This window comes from Nannochloropsis gaditana (genome assembly GCF_000240725.1).
Source record: "Nannochloropsis gaditana CCMP526 unplaced genomic scaffold scaffold230, whole genome shotgun sequence".
NCBI classification, from domain to species: domain Eukaryota; class Eustigmatophyceae; order Eustigmatales; family Monodopsidaceae; genus Microchloropsis; species Microchloropsis gaditana.
The window spans coordinates 15,936-16,789 of record NW_005803723.1 but is presented as its reverse complement, the minus strand read 5'-3'; positions in this window follow the sequence as shown (position 1 = coordinate 16,789).

The window sequence follows — 854 nt, the reverse complement described above, 5'->3', positions numbered from 1 at the left end:
TTTCCTTCCTTCCTATCCATGATGTATGGCCCCGCCTGTAGCCCTCTCAATCCTTCCCGCATGTCCGGTTTTTTCCCTTACTCTTCCTTCCTCCCTTTCTCCCTTCTTTCCCTCTCTCCAGCTCTCCCGTTTACCGTCACTTCAAGGAGAGGAAGAAGGGTAGGACGACAGACGGCACACTCCTTCTCGTTTTCCCAGTACCCCCGTCCCCCGAAGCTAGGTTCTTCCTGAGACCTCCGGCTCTCCCAGTTCTACATGCGCCACTTCTACACTTCAGAAAATAGCTCATCCGAAAGTGGTTATTGTCATAATGAGGACGTCTTGTCAATGTGATATACAATTTAACATGTACAATAGTTTCGGGTCATCACAAGTCGTGTTTGTCACAGTGAGAATGCAACGTCATAGGTATAAGCGACATAAAAGGTTCTGGCTGGTCATGTGGCGTTTCGTAGTATGGACGTAACGTTTAAAAACAAGACTTCCATCTTCTAAACTTTATCATGCTGGCGCAGCAGAGAGCTTCTTGATGTGGAGGGTAGTTCCGTTACTGTGCCACCAACCGTATAAGATCGCCTGCTCCACTTAACTCTCCGTCCCATCTTGCTTTTATAAGATCGGTACACAATGCCCTCGTGATTTCATGCATACCGCACTCACTACCTTCACGCTTCAGTGTAGTGCATCATACGTAGAGGGCCTCGACTCTTTGAAAGGGGCGTATGGCATAGTGAGAACTTATCATTTCAGGGAGAGGGGGGATTAGTTCCGTTCGTGCGACCCGAGAGTGGGATTGCGTGTGGGATTCTGTTCGCTCCGACCGGTGCGTCCTGTATTCCCGGTGAACGCATGCA